Source organism: Rhineura floridana, chromosome 1, assembly GCF_030035675.1.
Source record: "Rhineura floridana isolate rRhiFlo1 chromosome 1, rRhiFlo1.hap2, whole genome shotgun sequence".
Taxonomy (NCBI): Eukaryota; Metazoa; Chordata; class Lepidosauria; order Squamata; family Rhineuridae; genus Rhineura; species Rhineura floridana.
Window position 1 is genome coordinate 6,374,593 of NC_084480.1, and position 20,056 is coordinate 6,394,648.

Here is a 20,056-nt window from a genome sequence, read left to right on the forward strand (position 1 = left end):
AATCATGACATGCCAAGGAAAAAAAGAAAATTTGCCCTGGATCCCACATTATTCCGCCATGATGGTAAAGGCCTCATTTGCATTCACCACAAGCCCATCAACAGCTGGAGATGTCTAGATACTGCAGACTCCACAGATGATGTCGGGGCCAGCAGAAGATTTTTCAATTAATCTCTCTTGACCCCATGCTTTGAACTGTCATTCCTATTTTTAACAGCTTCATTCTTTTCTTGACCTTCGGGGCTCTGGTGACCAATAATGGTCCCATTTAACTAACTGCAGGGTGTCAGGAATTGAGCACTGAGATTCAAGTTGGGACTCATGACAGAAAAGACTTCATGATGACCCCGGCTTACGTCTCTCTGTGTTTGATGTTCCTGCCCAAATTCTGACATACAGAGGACTTGCTGAGAGAGGGACAAATCCTACCAGGAACCTTGTTCCTTCTCCCAGAAGGAAAGAAGGCATGCCATATTCACATTATGGCAACATTCACACGATATAGTTCCACTATTATCCCACTTTAAACAGTCATGGCTTCCTCCAAAGAATGCTGGGAAGTGTCATTTGTGGAGGGTGCCGAGAGTTGTTAGGAGACACCCTTTTCCCCTCACAGAGCAACAATCCTCGGAGTGATTTAACAGTCAGTCTCTCTTCCCAGATAACTCTGGGAACTGTAGCTTTGTGAGGGGGTCCCTAACAACTCTCTGCACCCTCCACAAACTGAGTGCGGCAGCCAACCAATTCAAGTGGCCATGGAAGGTGGTGCCAACTGCGTGGCAATGTCGGTGGCACTGGGGGAGGGTTGCCAAGGTGGTGAGGGTACCTGGGGTTGCCATTAATGGGGTCAGGTGGCAGGGTTGGCACACAAAGTGTCCAGGAGCGGGTAGCTCCTAGTGTGTGTGTGTGTGTGTGTACATGTGCCTGTGTATATAAATTATATATTATGTATATTATATATATAATTACATAATTTATACATACAATTATATATATAATTTTTCAGATTCTTGCTTTATTACCAGCTTTACATTTGGTGCTATTGTTTTGTTGTTGTTGTTATTTCTGTTCCTTTCCTTGTAAGTCACTTTTTATTTATTATTTATTTTATTTAAAATATTTCTATCCCGCGCTTCTATCCTACAATAGGGCACTCAGGGTGGCTACAATAAATTGCACACATATATAATAAAATACACAATAAAAACACAGAACGTTACAGTAAATTAAAATGCATAAAATACAATTAAAATACATAAAATGCATTATGCATACACATACAAACATACATAAATGTATATATGTGCACACACATATGAGGGACTAAGAATAAAAGAACTTAAAAGATAAAAATAAAATATAATAACACTTAAAACAGTGTCAGGCTGACCCATTAGTCCCAACCAAAGGCTCTCTGGAACAAAATAGTTTTCATTATTTATTTATTTATTATTTGATTTATATCCCTCCCTTCCTCCCAGCAGGACCCCAAGTTTTTACAAGTTTCCGGAAAACTATCAGGGAGGGAGCAAAGCGGGGTTCTTGGGGTAGGGAATTCCAGAGTGGGAGCCACAACTGAAAAGGTTCTCTGCCGCATACCTGTCAATCTAACTTCTTTCATTCCAGGCGCGCAAAGGAGACCAGAGGCAGAAGATCTTAAATCCAGGGTAGGAACATATGGACATAAGCGGTTCCTTTGAGACACTTTGGTGTGAAAAGCGGTGAAACCCCCACTGGTATGTCACCAGTGCAAATGGGTGGCCACATTGGTTGGTGCCTTCCCTAGAATTTTGACCATATTGTTAGTCCATGCACACTTCTTACTTCACTGCTATGGTTTCTAGTCAGAGCCAGTGTGGTGTAGTGGTTAAGGTGTTGGACTATGACCTGGGAGACCCGGGTTCGAATCCCCACATAGCCATGAAGCTCACGCCAGTCACTGCCTCTCAGCCTCATGAAAACTCCATTCATGGGGTCGCCATAAGTCGGAATCAACTTGAAGGCAGTACACACACACATGGTTTCTAGAGACCCATCTGAGAACATAGTTTTCCCATGGGGAGGAACGAGGCAGAGAGAAGTGGGGAAGACAACTCCAGTTCTCTTTGTCCAGGTGAGCAAAGGAACACCTACATTCTCTCTCCCTCTTCAATCTTTCCCCCCTCCCACCACAGATAGCAGCTGCGGGAATCAGAAAACAATATTGTTACTCACTCCCCCCCCCCAAAAAAACACCCCAGGAGTAATTGCTTCCTAAAAAAGAGCTGCTTTGCGATTTTCAAGGTTAAAGCGACAAAATAAATAATCTGACTTTTTTAAAAAAACAACAAAACAAAAACAGTCCTTAGGTAAATATATGGAACAGCTGCTTATCTCTTAAAATGTCAAACCTCACCCTCGTGTAAGCATCCGCATTCCCTCTCCCTTCAGGTCACCGGCTCCACTCATTTGTAAAAACCTCTAATAAACACAAATCTGACAGTCAGCCTAATATTCCAGAATCAAAAGCTATTATTGACTTTGCCATATTGATCAACGGCAACCTGGTCCTCGTAATAGATTACAATGTTTCTTTCTTAACGCTCTGGCTCGCCAGCTCCCTTCTCTGCATTAAATTAATGTTCCTCTGTCAGGAATTGTTAAAAGAAGCCGGTTTGCAGGCAGCCTGCTCCAGCGTTTTCAGGCTCTGAATGTCTGAGACCCCTGGATAAATTAAGTGCTCGTTCCTAGAAATACACCCTCATGCATATCTGCTCTCAGTCTGCTGGGGTCTTATTATTCTTTCATTCTGTGGACAACTGAGTCTTTAGGATGGAGGATCTCCCAAAGGAACATTAAAAGCTTCCTGATACTGAGTCAGACCCTTTGATCCATCTAGCTCAGTACTGACTGCACTGGCTGGCAGCAGCTCTCCCGGGTTTTGGGCATGGGGAATTCCCAGCCATATCTGGGACTGCAGCTGCAAAGTGGATGCTCCTACCACTGAGCTATAGCCCTTTTCCAAATCTCTGGAACTTTCTCCCCAGATATCGTTTCCCTCTGTTTTTCTTATCTCCTGATTGAGAAGGTTGTCTTTCCTTGGATATTCCCGAGACAAGATTTAAGATATCTTGCTGAAAGAGACTGGAATTATGACAAAGAAGGACCATAGCTGAATGGTAGAGCACCTGCTTTGCATGCAGAAGTTCCCAGGTTCAATCCCCACGGACTTCAGTCCCCAGTGTCTGAAACCCCAGAGAGCCGCTGCCAGTCAGTGTAGACAATACTGAGCTAAATGATCCAGTATAGATTGGTCTGATTCAGTCTAAGGCAACCTCCTCAGTTCCTGTATTCCTGAGTCTACAGTAGGATACTGCTGCTGTTTATTAATGTGGCAGAGGACAAACGTAGCACGCAGGAGGTCCCAAGTTCCAAGTTGTGACATCTCCAGTGAAAGGATCACAGGTTATCCAGTTGGGAAACAGTGGCGGTAGGCTCATAAGGGCAAGTGGGGCAAGGGCCCACCAACCTCAGCCTGCACTAGGGATGGGACTGCTTTGGTTCTCCCAGGTTCTCATTTCTCCAGTGTTAAATTCAGGTCTCTACAGTTTTACAGCGATCAGCGTTTTGTTTTTTTTAAATCCTTATGAAAATTCTACACCATTTTAGTGTGAGTTTCTCCAAATAAACACATTTTTGTAGGCATTGTTTACAAAGGCACACATTTTTTGCAAGCCGTTTCTCATCATTTCATGCCTTTTTGCATGTTATTTTCACTCATGTGTCCATTTTTATGCACACTTTCCCCTAATAGATGCATTTTTGTAAATGTTGTTTCGTTGGCGAACTGCATCCCAAAATTCTAACAAATGCGAATTTTGAAGGATGGCTGTGTTTCGGTTCTCATATTGTTTAATCAATTCTGCTTGAAATGCAAACTGAATCGAAATTCTCACCCATCCCTAGTCTGCAGTGTCAGCCCCCACCTGCCCGCTTACCTACTGACAATGAGCCCAGAGGGTTGTCCCTCCTATCAGCTTCCTCCTTCTTGGTCACAGCATTGCCCTTAGAGAACTCATCAGGGAGAAGGACGGGGACAAAAGTAGAATGACTTGGCTCTGTCTGCGATTGGCTCTGGCTCCGCCTATCATTGGCTGTAGTTCCACCTACCATTGGTCTCCCCGCCTTCTGCACCAGCCACCCCCACTGGGAAAGATTTCTACCTGACACTCTAGACTGGCTGCCACTAGACTAACCTGACAAGGGTAGATGGACCAATGATCTGGTTCATTATAAGGCAGGTCCTGGTGTCTAGATGATTCCTGGGACTGTTCCAGCTCAATGAGAAGTTCTATTGAAATTCTGGCACAAAAAAAGGAACAATTCAGCACAAAACCCATCGGTTGCATATTGTGCTGGAACATGATCTTCTGAACCAGCAGCTTTATTTTTTTTAAAAAAACAGTTTTGTCCCAAAATTGAATTTAGAGTTCAGAATTCGACATCCGATGTTGACATTTTGACAAAAGTGCAAATGTGCATCATGTATTGCTTACACAAAACATCTATAAAGGTGAGGACAGGTGTAACATTGTAAATATGGCGGTACTGTGTCCAATATTCCATTTTTGGGTAAGGTAATAGAGCGTGTGGTGGCCTCCCAGCTCCAGGGATTCTTGGATGAAACAGATTATCTGGATCCATTTCAATCTGGTTTCAGGCCTGGTTATGGGACGGAGATGGCTTCGGTCGCCTTGGTGGACGACCTACACAGAGAACTGGACAGGGGGAGTGTGTCCCTGTTGGTTCTGCTGGACCTCTCAGCGGCTTTTGATACTATCGACCATGGTATCCTTCTGGGCTGCCTTGCTGGGATGGGACTTGGGGGCACTGTTTTACAGTGGCTCCGTTCCTTCCTGGAGGGACGAACCCAGAAAGTGGTGCTGGGGGATTCCTGTTCCACCCCTTGGCCATTGGCTTGTGGGGTCCCTCAGGGCTCAGTTTTATCCCCTGTGCTATTTAACATCTACATGAAACCTCTGGGAGAGGTTGTCTGGGGGTTTGGGGTTCAGTGCCATCAGTATGCTGATGACACCCAACTCTATGTCTCCTTTCCACCTAATTCCAAGGACGCTGTCTCAGTTTTAAACCAGTGTCTGGCGTCAGTGGTGGACTGGATGAGGGTGAACAAATTGAAGCTTAATCCAGACAAGACAGAGGTGCTCCTGGTAAGTCGTAAGGCGAATCAGGGAATAGGGATACAGCCTGTGCTGGATGGGGTTACACTCCCCCTGAAGACACAGGTTTGCAGTTTGGGTGTGCTCCTGGACTCAGCGTTAAATTTGGAGTCCCAGGTTTCTGCAGTGCCCAGGGGTGCTTTTGCACAATTAAGATTAGTGCGCCAACTGCGCCCATTCCTTGAGCTGTCTGATCTGGCCACGGTGACACATGCCTTAGTTACATCCCGTTTAGATTACTGTAACGCGCTCTACGTGGGGCTGCCTCTGAAGACTGTTCGGAAACTTCAGTTGGTGTACAACGTGCTGCAGCCAGAATGTTAACTGGGGCTGGTTACAGGGACCATACGACCCCCCTGTTAAAAAAGCTCCACTGGTTGCCAGTCTGTTTCCAGACACAATTCAAAGTGCTGGTGGTGACCTATAAAGCCCTATACGGCTTAGGTCCAGGCTATTTATCAGACCGTATCTCCCTGTATGAGCCTGCCCGGGCCCTGAGATCCTCAGGAGAGGCCCTTCTCTCAATACCCACATCTTCTCAAGTACGACTAGTGGGGACGTGTGAGAGGGCCTTCTCGGTGACTGCCCCTAGGCTTTGGAATTCCCTTCCTAGGGAGGTAAGAATGACCCCCTCCTTGCAGTCCTTCCGCCGACAAGCAAAGACCTTCCTATTCCAACAAGCCTTTGGCATTGAAGGCTAAGGATAGGGCGTGAAGGGTGCTGCATTGCTAATGTCTATTATATCATTTTTAAACTAGTCTGAATTCTTTTCGCTGTATGTGTGTATGGTTTTAATATTGGAAATGGTTTAATCTTATTTTAATGTAGACTTTGTATGTTTTTCATTATATGTGTTTTTTATCTGGAAGCCGCCATGAGTTCCAGTTTTGGAAAAATGGCGGGGGATAAATAAAGACAATAATAACAATAATAATACTGGTGTGAATGCACTCCCAATACCCTGAAAGCACAGATGTGCTTGGCTATGCAGAGAGAGAGTCTTTTGTCCGGTCTGTCTTTGTTATATGCCATCAAGTCGGTTACGACTTATGGCAACCCTGTGAATCTTTTTTGGATATATTCATAGGGTTTTCCTGGTAAGAGGTATTCAGAGGTAGTTTACCATTGCCTTCCTCTAAGCCTACGGCACCCGGTATTCCCAGGTGGTCTCCCATCCAAGTACTAACGAGGCCTGATGCTGCTTAGCTTCCAAGATCAGAAGAGACCAGGCGTGTTCAGGGTAGTATGGCCATTTTGTTGTTGTTATGTGCCTTCAAGTCGATTACGACTTATGGCAACCCTGTGAATCTATCTATCTATCTATCTATCTATCTATCTATCTATCTATCTATCTATCTATCTATCTATCTATCTATCTATCTATCTATCTATCTATCTATCTATCTATCTATCTATCTATCTATCTATCTATCTATCTTTCTTTCTTTCTTTCTATCTATCTATCTATCTATCTATCTATCTATCTATCTATCTATCTATCTGTCTGTCTATCTCTATCTATCTATCTATCTATCTATCTATCTATCTATCTATCTATATCTATCTATCTATCTATCTATCTATCTATCTATCTATCTATCTATCTATCTATCTATCTATCTATCTTTCTGTCTTTCTATCTATCTATCTATCTATCTATCTATCTGTCTATCTGTCTATCTATCTATCTATCTATCTATCTATCTATCTATCTATCTATCTATCTATCTATCTGTCTATCTGTCTATCTGTCTGTCTATCTGTCTATCTATCTATCTATCTATCTATCTATCTATCTATCTATCTATCTATCTATCTATCTATCTATCTATCTGTCTATCTATCTATCTATCTATCTATCTATCTATCTATCTCTATCTATCTATCTATCTATCTATCTATCTATCTATCTATCTATCTATCTATCTATCTATCTATCTCTATCTATCTATCTATCTATCTATCTATCTATCTATCTATCTATCTATCTATCTATCTATCTATCTATCTCTATCTATCTATCTATCTATCTATCTATCTATCTATCTATCTATCTTTCTGTCTTTCTATCTATCTATCTATCTATCTGTCTATCTGTCTATCTGTCTATCTATCTATCTATCTATCTATCTATCTATCTATCTATCTATCTATCTATCTATCTATCTATCTATCTATCTATCTATCTGTCTATCTGTCTATCTGTCTATCTGTCTATCTATCTGTCTATCTATCTGTCTATCTATCTATCTATCTATCTATCTATCTATCTATCTATCTATCTGAATGTAATTGTGATTAACCAAACAGAGGTTTTTATTATATTAACAAAACGTTTCAGCTTCCGCCTTCATCGGGCGTGTTCAGGGTAGTATGGCCGTAACCTTTGTCCTGTAGTGAGCTCTTAAAAAAAGATTCTTGAAGTTTCTACTGTATAGGGTACTGATTCACATTGTTCGGGTGTAGTTCATTTTTAGAGCTGTAGCTCTGCTTTGTATGCAGGTTCAGTCCCCGGCATCTTCAGGTAGAGACCCCTGTCTGAAATCCTGGAGAGCCACTGCCAGTCAGTGTAGACAATACTAAGCTAGATGCACAGGCAGCTTATTGTGTTCCAGCATTCCATTTTCACTGGAAAAGTTAGGGAGTATACAGGCTTATCATCTCCCTCTCTCCCTCTCTCATACCTTTCACATTATTCCCCCCAACATTGCTGCTTTGAGGAGGACACAGGCAAATACAGAGATGAAGTCCATCTGCATGGTGTAACTTTCAACAGGATGTGGAAGCAGGTGTTTGCATCACCATCAGCATTCTGCCCCAACCACAGCTAGATAAGGGAGTGGATGCAGTCCTCGCCCTCACAAACAACTCTGAAGCCTGGTTTGGAAAATCACCAAGAGGAGGAGGGGGTCCCATGGGATTGGTGGCGAAAAGGTTTTCAGAATGTGGCCCCCATTTTGGTTCAGCTGCAGTGTTCAGCACCCATGGAGTCACCAACCTTTTTTATTGTGTTACTGCTTTCCGTTTGCAGCCCCGGGTTCATTTGGGAGCCGCAACAGGAGAGAAGTTTAATAAATAAATTTGCATTTATTCCTATTATAAATAATAATAACCGACTTCCCCCTCTCACCCTGGACTACTGTTGCAATGGTTTTCAGAGCATTATTATTTTAATAATGTTTATTTATTTATTATTAGTAGAATTTGCTAAATTCTTGGCAATCAGTTAAAGAACGTTTGTCAATCACCTGCCTATTAATAAATGATTCTGATAATTAAAAGGCTACAGTTGCAGGTCACCAAATCCTCAACATGTATGGATTCTGTGTGCGTGCATGTATTCTGAAGGATAAGTCGACTCCCCAAAGCTATCATAGCTTCCCCAATGCAAACAAAGTTTTCTTAAATTTGCAGTCCCACAGACATAAATCCATCTGCTTACGGTATACCAGTTAAAGTTGCAAACCTAAATAATCCAATTATCATTATACATAATGTCATAATTGTAAACAACCGGATGCAAGAGACATGCTTCCGTCACATAGCAGGGTGGGGCAATTCCTCACACAAGCAAGGATGTCGTTGGCAGTACCAGGGAGGGCCAGGCTGGCACCACCGTCTTTCCCCACAAAGTCACTGTGTCCCATCTCTTCCCACTGTTGGCCCCATTGGCACTATACATTCAAAGCAGTCTCATACCACCTTTAAGAGTCATGGCTTCTCCCAAAGAAGTCTGGGAACTGCAGTTTGTTAAGGGCGCTGAGAGTTATTATAAGACCCCTGTTCCTCTCACGACAGCTGGTATAGCACAGTGGAGAGGAGAGCCCGGCTGGGAGTCCAGAGTCTGTGAGTTCAAATCCCCGCTCGTGTCTCCTGGGTGTCAAGGGCCAGCTAAAGATCACCTGCACAGTGAGTGGCTCAGGGGTTACGTGCCCTGCCACCTGTGCAGCCGGGGGCAAGCTGCATAGTCCCAAGGAGCCCAGTTGCCCCCCAGCTGGCAGTTGCGGACAAGGAAGGGGCGGGCTTGTGCAGCTGTGGCAAGCTGAGCAGGCCCTAGCCAGCTGGGGAGGACTAGCCTCAGAGGGAGGCAATGGTAAACCCCCTCTGAATACCGCTTACCATGAAAACCCTATTCATAGGGTAGCCATAAGTCGGGATCGATTTGAACGCAGACCATTTCCATTTCATTCCTCTCACAGAGGTACAATTCCCAGAGTTCCCTAAGAAGAGGAATTGATTGTTAAACTGCTCTGAAAATTATAGGTCTGTGAGGAGAATAGGGGTGTCATAACGACTCTTAGTAGTCTTAACATACTACAGTTCCCAGAATCCTTTGGGGGAAGCCATGACCCTTTAAAGTGATATGATACTGCTTTGAATGTATAGTACAGAAGGGGCATTTAGTTGGTTGTGCAAAATGTTGTTGCTCTGGAATGCTTCTTGTGCCTATTTTCCTTATTGCTCTGTGACAGACCCCCTTGGATTTTTAGGCTGGCAGACTCTTAGATGACGTTTTATTCTTTGCTTCACTCAGATTGCTTTAATTGTTAATTTTTTCATTGGATTAAGAATTGATTTGTAAAAACAAACAAACAGAAAGGTATATATAGAATAAAAGTGGGAGTTTTCTTGTTGCAGGTCCTTTGAGCTTGAACAACCCACAGTCTGGCCTTCTTTGCTGTTAGCGTAGCAGTTTTCAAACTGGAACCAAACTGAATCACCTGGGACTGGAAATTCTGAAATTAAATTCCAGAGCTGCCGAGAGATGAGCTGAAGACCAGGTGGGTTCCTGCCACCCCTGTGTGAGTCAAAGCTCCAGCCTCCATGAAACACCTCGGCAGGCAAGCTCCCAAAAGGAATCCTGTCATCTCGCTCGCTCTTTTTCTCCTCTCCTATGTAAATGGACTAAAAAATGCACTCTCCTTTTCCCCACTGGGAAAGGCACTGGCTGTGATCCATCCTCTCAACCCACGCTGACGTGGCTAGTTTTGAAGTTTTCCCGTTTGCTGCCTGGGGGTTGAAAGCAGGCGGGAGAAAGCAGAGGATAAGGCTCACATGCAGAAGAGAATTGCTAGGGAAGAAAACAGTCGATCTTCTCCCCCCACGCCCCACCTCACAAATGCCCATAATCTAGATCAGTCGACCCTTGGGCCTCATTAGAGCTGTTGACAACGCATCAAAGGGTCGTCGGAACTGGAAATTCAGGACAGGGAAATTAGTTCCAGTTTTATACTCTCTCTCTCTCTCTCTCTCTCTCTCTCTCTCTGTGTGTGTGTAAGGAAAAGAAATATGATCATATCCATATTTTTAGGCTATCTTTCATGGGACTCCCCACCCACCCACCAACCACCTTTGGCTGAGGCTTGTTGTTGTTGTTATGTGCCTCCCAGTCGACTATGACTTATGGCGACCCTATGAATCAGCAACCTCCAAGAGCATCCGTTCAGATCTTGTAAGTTCAAGTCTGTGGCTTCCTTTATGGAATCAATCCATCTCTTGTTTGACCTTCCTCTTTTTCTACTTCCTTGTTTTTCCAAGCATTATTATCTTTCTAATGAATCATGTCTTCTCATGATGTGTCCAAAGTATGATAACCTCAGTTTCATCATTTTAGCTTCTAGTGATAGTTCTGGTTTAATTTGTTCTATTTATTTCCATGCATTATTACAACTGAGCTAACATATGTTCTTTGCTGGGTGGGTTTCATACAGAAGGAGACGACTGGCATTATCATATTTGTGAAACAGAGAGGACGTAAGGCATCATCGACAACATTCATTGATGATCCTTCCCCAGACACTGGAATCATTCATTATTCCCTCCAACCTGCAAAAAACGTTTGCATGTTGGGCTGGGAGCGTCCTTTTTAGTAGGAGGCCTCTTCTGATATCACAGAATGTTCAGAGTCCAATTGCCTGTTAATGCTGCTGGCAAGAGAATGATGACAGACAACACTGTTTCTCTTAAAGAAGAGGTCTCCTCTCCCTTCTTTGGCTTCAGTTTCCCGGCAGCCCTTGTAAAAGGAAGCGGGAAGAGGTTTCTGGCAGGCTGCTCAGCAGCTCATCTGCACCTCAAATCTGGTTGCTTATGGTTCCGTCTCCTTTGCCTTGGCTGTGTCCAGACTCTCTTTTGAATCGTCACTAGTTTCTTTGGCTGTGAGCACAGCAAAGCGTTTCCATTGGCCACACCTGGAGGGGGAAGAGGCTGATCTGCCAATCAGATGCAGAATCTCTTTGAAATGTTTTTTTTTTTAAAATGCACTCAAGTTGCTGCCACCAGGTTTTACAGTTTAAAAAGGGGCGGGGTTTGACTAGCATCATGTGCCCCTGTTTTCAGAAAAGAGAGGTGGAGACGCACTGGAACAGGCAGAACAGTGAGTGTGTCTCTGCCCTAGTCCCTCCTCTGTATGCATGCTCTTAGTTTTCCTAAGCCTCACAAAATGTCACAGGGCAAGATGAATCAGGTGCAGCTGGCACTGGCAGCGAGCAGACAGGGAAGCTTCAAGAGTGGAGCATCTTCGATCCATAAAGGCAAGGGGGCCTTGGGGCATAGGGGTTTATTCTGGTGGGGATGATTTCATATCCCACCTTTTAAAAACCCATCAGGCAAGAAGACTTGATCTGAAACAGGCAATGGAGGCAGAAGCTGGAGATGTTCAGTTTGGGGACCAAGGATGGAGAGCGCCATCCATTTACATGAGGAAAGGATTCCCATGTGCTCCATCAATTGTAATGCAGGCCTGTGGAGCAGAGGTTGGCTCTTCTTTGCTTTCCTCCGTGTGTGCGTGCACATGCATGTATACATATGCCCATATTCACATATACCTTCTCTTGCTTTGAAATCAGCATGTGAGGCATGGGTGACATTGGTAAACAGCAAACTTCCAAAGTGATTAGTAGCAAATGCTTTGATACTCGGAGCAGCTTTTCCAGAGCAGCTGACTCAAACGCTTCAATTGCTTTCCCTAGTATTAAGTGCAATTGTGTTTCTGCATTTTTTTAAAAAAGCAAGCTAAAGAGACTTTTCTTCTGTGTTGACTTTTACCCCCAGTGCTCTGTTTCACTTTGCAATCTTTTCATTTACTTGCAGGGAAGGTGAGGCTTTCAGCAATGCTAGTGAAGACAAGACAAGCTCAGGTGTGGATTGGAGTTCCAGGGGCTTCCCTTATGGAAGGGCTCCTGAATTGGTTTCCAGCTCAGTGGAGTGAGTAGGTAAGGAGAGATCTAATCTGACCTTCTCCCCTCTTCCAGCAGCTCAACCACTGCCACCATCACTCTAGTCGGGAAAGTCTGGTTGAATGGGAACTGGGGAGGAGGCAATGGGGGTGGGAAGCTCATTGGGTGCATAGACTCTTGAAGTCATATGGCCTTCAGAAATTTATTTATTCATTTATTACCTTTCTATCCTGCTCAAGGTGGCATACACAGTTCCCTAGCTTCCCATTTTATCTTCACAACAACCCTGTGCGGTAGGTTAGGCGGAGAGACATTGACTGGCCCAAGCTCACCCAGTGAGCTTCATGGCAGAGTGGGGATTCTGAATACTCCCGGGTCCTAGTGTAGCACTCTAACCATTACACCACACTGATGAGCCACGTCTGTATTTTTTTGGAGGGGGGGATAGCTCCGCTTGTTTTCGGAAGCAATCTGACCTGAGTCTGTGTGTGTGTGTGGTCTCCCATTTCTAGGGTCTCTTGCCTCTACTTTGGTGCTACTTGGCAAATGAGTGTTCATCACCCTCCTAGAGAACTGGAGTACATGTGAACCTGGTGTATGCTGAGGACAGAAGAAGACATGTGTGGAGAACCAGGATGGGGCAGGGGTCTGAGCTCCCCTCTTCCCACCACTTTTCTTCTGCAACTTTCTCCTCTGCACACATCCCCCCCACGTTTGCAAACAAAAGGGGAGCGAGGATTAAGCACCACCATCTCTACTGCTTCTCAGCCTGAAGTAGTCATTGGCCTGACCATCTCTACTGCAGCAGTTTGGCAAGCTCCACTCACTGAACCGTAGAGTGGGAAGGTACCTGAGAGGTCATCCTGTATGTGTATGCATAATGAATTTTATGTATTTGCATAGTATTTTATGCATTTTAATTTACTGTACTGTTTTGTGTTTTTATTCTTTTATTTTATTATATATGCGTGTGATTTTATTGTAGCTGCCCTGAGTGCCCTGTTGCAGGGGAGAAGGGCGGGACAGACATATTTTAAATAAATAAATATCTATTCCAAACCCCTGTTCGATGCAGGATCTACAGCACAGGATGCAACTATAGAATCCCTGATCTATGGTTTTCCAACATCTGCTTAGATATCTCTAGTGCAGGAAAGCCCACCACCTTCTGAAGCAGTTTGCTCCATTATCATAGCTTGTACCATTTGGAAGTTTCTTCAAATGTTGAGCCAACTGTCAGAGATGCTGCAGTTTCCATCCTATAATTTCCACCCCTTGGTCCAAGACAGGGGCAGCTGGTGGCTCCATGTCAGTGGGGTAACAGAACCCACTCTGGGTTTTAGTATGAACTTTCAAGGACATGGGACAGCTCCTTGAAAGTTCAGACTAAAACCCAGATAGGATTGCACTGCTCTACTGACATGGCAAAGACCCTCCGTGGCGCAGAGCGGTAAGCGGCGGTAACGCAGCCGAAGCTCTGCTGACGGCCAGAGTTCGATTCCAACGGAAGGAGGAAGTCGAATCTCCGGTAAAAGGGGTCGAGGTCCACTCAGCCTTCCATCCATCCGTGGTCGGTAAAACGAGTACCCAGCATACGCTGGGGGGGTAAAGAAAGGCCGGGGAAGGAACTGGCAATCCCACCCCATATATACGGTCTGCCTAGTAAACGTCACAAGACATCACCCTAAGAGAAACGACTTGCACTATAAGTGCGGGAACACCTTTACCTTTACCTTTACCGACATAGAGCCCCCAGGCACTACTGGTCAGAGACCTGCTCTCTGGATCAACAGACAACAGGTCTGCTCCATCTTCTGTGTGGCAGACCTTTGGATATATTGGAATGCCACTATCTCATCCTCCCTTTGCCTTCTGATAAATATACCCACCCAATTTAACTTCCTGGGATGAGATTTCCAGACTCCTTACCAGAGTCACTTTCCTCTGGCGTGCTCTATTTTGTCAATGTCCTTCTTAAAATGTGGTGCCCAGAACTGGACAGAGTACTCCAGATGTGTCTTGACCAGTGCAGAAGAGAATATGCCTATTACCTCTCATGACCTGGGTACTATGCTCTGAACATAAGAAGATCCCTGTTGAATGAGCCCAAGGGATTCATCTAGTTCAGAGGTATCCAACATGGTGCTCTCCACTTGTTGTTGGACTCCAGCTCCCATTAGCCCCAGCCAGCACGGCCAATGCTGTCATACAGTCATACAACATCTGGAGGGCACCATGTTGAATATCCCTGATCTAGTTTAGCATACTGTCTCTATCACTGCCCGGCCAGAGGGTGTGGAAGTAAATGTCCTTCCCTATAGATGATGATCTCCTACAAGAATTATTCATCAAAATTGGATGTCTCATTGCATCCATGACTGGTAAGCTTTGATAGACATATCCTCTATTAACCTGTTGAACCCCAAGATTGATAATATTATGAGAGGAAGAAACATTTCTTCACAACCAGTTCCAGCATTCTAGTCATAATGGTATATTTCTACCATGTGGCTCATTAGTCACCATTGAGAAAATAAACTTAAATAGAAAGTCAAAAATGTTTTCTCCTTTCCTCACAAGGATTTCCCCCCCAACTCCGAGGTCCTTTTGCTTGCTCTCTTACACCTATGTTGTATACAAAGCCAACTTTTCCCATAGCCAACCCCAGGATATTTATGAAGAGGACTAGCTAACTACAGAAGTTCTCACAGCACAGAGGTAAAGTACCTGTTTCACATGCAGAAGGTCTCAAGAAGTTGTTGTTCTTGTTATATTTATATTTATTTCGTGCCCCTCCTCCCAAAGGAGCCCAAGGCAGCGGACAGCAAGCAATTAAAAAAAAAGTCTTGAAAATAATTCCAATACAGACGCTGGCTGGTATAAAGGTATCTACTTAAAATGTTTGTTAAAAGAGGAAGGTCTTGGAGCGGGTGCTGAGAAAACAACTAAGATGGCACCTGTCTAGCATTTAAGGGGAATGAATTCCAAAGGGTAGGTACCATGACACTAAATGCCCAATTCCTATATTGGACCTCCTCATAAGATGGTAGCTGCAGGAGACCCTCACTTGCAGAATGCAGTGATCGACTGGATATATAAGGGGCGAGATGATCTTTCAGGCGTCCTGGTCCTAAGCTGGTTATGGGTTTATATACCAAAACCTGCACCTTGAACTTAGACCTGGCGTCTCCAGTTCAAAAGGATCAGATATCAGGAAAACTGTCTTCCTAAGATGGTGGAGAGCTGCTATTAGTCAGAGTATTTATTTATTTATTGAACTTACATACCGCCCCATAGCCGAAGCTCTCTGGGCGGTTTACAGTAACTAAAAACATTAAAACAAATATACAAATTTAAAAACACATCTTTTAAAAACAATTTAAAACACAGTTTAAAAAATTAAAACAATTTAAAAAGAGTAGGCAATATTTCATTCATTTATGACATCTGTATGCTGACACATGACATAAAGTTAACTGGATGGCTTACAAAAAAAAGTAAAAAGCAATTAAAATATAAAGTAAAATATAAAACTATTAAAGGGGGTGCATGAAGACAGCAAAACAAAACTTGCTGCAACCCCAACATTAAAAAACAGATTTAAACAACAGAGATCCAATTACCTATGTTATTTAAAAGGCATAGGCAAACATAGAGGTCCTTACATGCCACTGAAAATACTGCAAAGATGGCACCAGGCGAGTTTCCTTAGGAAGACTATTCCAAATTCAGTACTGGGGGGAAAGGGGGTGCGGAAATAGTCTGACCTGATATAAGGAAGCTCCCTGTAATACTTAAGTAGATGTTGTCCAAGGGAACACCTGATTATACTTCTACACATTTTTATAACCTCAGCCTAATAATAAACGGAAGTGTCTCAGATTACAAAGCAAACAGGAAACAGTTAAAAGGACACCCAAATGGCACTTAGACTTCCCCTGTGCCTTTCAGTATCTTTTTTTTCCTTGCTTGCTTCCGCCGTGTCCTTTGTCAACCACCAGAGGGAGCCAATAAGACCCAGCAAGAACTCTGAGATAAACATACAAGATTTCGAAAAAATAATAAAAAGAAAGATAAATGTTATATTTGCCCCCCACCCCCACCTTCCCTTATGCAGCAGGGGCCAGTGGGAAATACACTATTCTTTAGGTCATTTTTGCTTGATATCCCAGCCAGATCTGACAGAGAAATGGGGGGGAAGTCTTATTTGCAGTTTAATACAAAGAACGGTGATAGGTACACACTATTATGTAATATATCACGCAAACCACAAACACACTCTACATAGGGAACTTTTTCCTCTTTTAATGTGCTTGGTTGTAATGTGAAACTAATGTTAGCTTGTTTTCCATGCATCTCTGAAAATAAACGATTGAGGTGTTCTTTAGACACAGAACATAAGAACTTAAGAAGAGCCTGCTGGATCAGGCCAGTGGCCCATCTAGTCCAGCATCCTGTTCTCACCGTGGCCACCCAGGTGCTCCAATGGGAAGACTGCAAGCAGGACCTGAGCGCAAGAGCACTCTTTCCCTCCTGCAGTTTCCAGAAACTGGTATTTGGAAGCATGCTGCCTCTGACTGCAGAGGAAGAGCATTGTCATCATGGCTAGTATAGCCACTGATAGCCGTTTCCTCCATGAATTTATCTAATCCTCTTTTAAAGCCATCCAAGTGGGTGGCCATCACTGCTTCTTGTGGGAGCGAGTTCCATAGTTTAACTCTGGCCTGTGTGAAGGAGGACTTCCTATTGTCTGTCCTGAAACTTCTAACACTCAGCCTCCTCAGATGTCCACGAGTTGTAAGTGCTATGAGAGAGGGAGGAAAGCTTTTCTCTGACCACTTTCTCCAGGCTATGCATAATTTTATACACTTCTATCACGTCGCCTCTGACTCGCCTTTTTTCTAAACTAAAAAGCCCCAAATGCGGCAACCTTAGTCGCTCCTTCCCCTTGATCATCTTGGCTACTGTTTTCTGAACCTTTTCCAGCTCTGCAATATCCTCTGGGAGGTGAGGCAACCAGAACTGTTCACTGTATTCCAAATGCACCCACTGAAGGCAGGGGTGGGGAGCTTTGGGCATGGGGGACAAGTGTGGCCCTCTTGGCCTCTCTGTCTGGCCCTTGGGATTCTCCCAAGGCCTCCTCTTTCATTGGCCTGGCTTAGAATCATAGAATCATAGAGTTGGAAGGGGCCTTGTAGGCCATCGAGTCCAACCCCCTGCTCACAGCAGGAAATCCACAGCTAGAGCATCTCCCGCAGATAGCTGTCCAGCCTCTGCTTGAAGACATCCAGCAAAGGGGATCCCACCACCTCCCTAGGCAGTCGGACTGCCCTTACTGTCAAGAAGTTCCTTCTAATGTCCAATCTGAATCTACGCTCCTGCAACTTAAAACTGTTAGACCTAGTCCTACCCTCTGGGGCAGCAGAGAACAAATCTGTACCCTCCTCTATGTGACAGCCCTTCAGGTGCTTAAATAGTGCAATCATGTCACCCCTCAGCCTTCTCTTCACCAGACTGAACATGCCAAGTTCCTTCAACCTTTCCTCATAAGATTTGTTCTCCATACCGGCTATCATCCTCGTCGCCCTCTTCTGAACCCGCTCTAACTTGTCTATAACTTTCTTAAAATGAGGTGCCCAGAACTGAATGCAGTATTCCAGATGAGGCCTGACTAATGCAGGATATAGTGGGACTATTACTTCCCTCGACCTGGAAACTATAGCTCTGTTTATGCAGCCCAAAACCGCATTTGCCTTTTTTGCCGCAGCATCACACTGCTGGGTCATGTTTAACTTGGGATCCACTACAATTCCAAGGTCCTTCTGACACGCACTACTGCTAAGCCGGGTATTTCCCATCCTGTACCCGTGCATTTTGTTTTTGTGGCCTAAATGCAGAAATCACCAGTGTTTTTGCCTGGCTGGAATGTGTTCTGGAACTCTAGATATTGCCTCTTGCTTGCTTGGATAGAAATGGGATGTGACTGACACTATCCGGCAGCAGCTCTCCAAGGCTTCAGATGGCAGGACATTCTCAGTCCTACCTGGAGATGCTGGGGCTTGCGCCTGGGACCTTCTGCACACAAGGCAGATGCTCTACTACGGAGCTACGTTCTTTCTCTCTCTTTTTCCTTCCTCCCATTTATTTCTTTTTTTAAATAAAGGTACATCATCATCAGAGCTCTGGCCTCCGCCATTCTGAAGGATAGTGATGGCAGCAGTCAGAGTTCTGACGATAATGATGATTATAGTCCCTTATCTCAAAGTCTGCAGCGTTAATTTAAAACGAAAAAAGGAAAGGAAGGCAGAAAGAAGTAATGGCCTCACTCATCCACTCGGAAACCTCTTCCCCACCCAACAAGCACATTTTGTCCTTCCCTGTTCATTTAGTTTTGTGTCCGCCACCCCCCACCAAAGAAATCATTATTATTTGTTAAATTTCTATCCTGCCCTTCTTTCCAAAGGATCCCAGGGTGACAAACCTCAAAACGTTAATGCACTTCAAAATAAAATTAAAACGTATTTAAAAACAATTAAAACCCATTTAGAAACGTTTAGAACATCTACAAATGTTTAAACGCAATTGAGTATCTCCGTGGTTACTAATCTGAAGGTTGCCACGGCCAGTGACTTTTCACCAGCAAACCACAAAAACAAAATGAAAGGAGCCAAGTCCTTGTTCTGTCCAACCCTTCTCCCTGACATTCTGCTTTTCTATGTGAAATGGGAATGGACTGCCTTCAAGTCGATCCCGATTTATGACAACCCTATGAATAGGGTGTTCATGGTAAGCGGTATTCAGAGGGGGTTTACCATTGCCTCCCTCTGTGGCTAGTCCTCCCCAGCTGGCCAGGGCCTGCTCCGCTTGCCACAGCGGCACAAGCCAGCCCCTTCCTTGTCTGCAACTGCCAGCTGGGGGGCAACTGGGCTCCTTGGGACTATGCAACTTGCCCACGGCTGCACAGGTGGCAGGACACGTAATCCCTGAGCCACTCGCTGTGGGGGTGATCTTTAGCTCGCCCTTGACACCCAGGAGACATGAGCAGGGATTTGAACTCACAGACTCTGGACCCCCAGCCAGGCTCTCCTCCCCACTGTGCTATACCAGCTGTGTGCTCTTCTATGTGCAAGGGTGTTTTTCTGTGTGGTGGTGGTGGTGGCGGTGGCAATGGGGCATTTAGGAACGCAAGCCTCCTCCTGCAGTCTGACATCACCAATATTGCCTTTGTCAATCGCCACTGTAGCTATATTTCATTTACATAATTATCATGGTCTTGTCCCCTTCCTAACTTCATTTACCTCTGGCCTCGCCGCTCTCTGTTCACCCCAACCCACCAGGTGTATATAAGATGCTTGCCAATTTAGGGCTATCTTCTGTAAGTGGGGCTCTGACAGTTACTTTCTTATGTTCTTATTTTATTTATTTACTTCCCAAGATTCATGCACCAAACAAACATATCAACCAAACAAACAAGTGAGAAAGCAAGCAAATGAGGTAAGCAAACGAGCAAAATTCTGCCCTTGTGAAAAAGAGGAGAATGGACTTGCCTCTAAAGGTGGTGGTGCCATTTCTGATCTCTCTCTTATCTCAGAGAAGGTGCGTGGATGGGTAGGGCGGCCAAGTGCCTGACTTTATAGAGGGCACTCCTGTATTTAAAGGAGCGAC

General features: G+C 44.3%; 1 protein-coding gene and 1 pseudogene across 47 annotated transcripts in view; both read right to left on the reverse strand.

Annotated features, from left to right (window-relative positions):
• Positions 1-20,056, reverse strand: part of CELF4 (CUGBP Elav-like family member 4) — a 1,013,450-nt gene that overhangs the window by 684,440 nt on the left and 308,954 nt on the right. The window lies entirely within an intron of this gene.
• On the reverse strand, positions 6,355-6,473 carry LOC133375916 (5S ribosomal RNA; annotated as a pseudogene).